Source organism: Penaeus monodon, chromosome 29 (genome assembly GCF_015228065.2).
Source record: "Penaeus monodon isolate SGIC_2016 chromosome 29, NSTDA_Pmon_1, whole genome shotgun sequence".
Classification (NCBI taxonomy): domain Eukaryota; kingdom Metazoa; phylum Arthropoda; class Malacostraca; order Decapoda; family Penaeidae; genus Penaeus; species Penaeus monodon.
Window position 1 is genome coordinate 1,352,095 of NC_051414.1, and position 277 is coordinate 1,352,371.

The following is a 277-nucleotide window of genomic DNA, read 5'->3' on the forward strand; positions in this document are numbered from 1 at the left end:
GTTGTGGAACAGCAACAATTTCATCGCCATCAAGGTAATGCTAGTAGGACACGCTTATCACATTGCTGTCAATACTAATAAAACAGCAGCAGCAGAAGTGTTCCCAAAGAATTCTACGTGAAGGGAACGAAAAGGAGAGTGTTGGGAAACGCGAAGAGGAGCGTCGTCGTTTGCGCTAAAGAACATGAGGGAGAACTTGTTGCGTGACGGCAGAGAACCGGTGTTGTGTCTTGCGAGGCTGTGACGCACACAGGAGGAGGCACCGCGATTCCAGTGA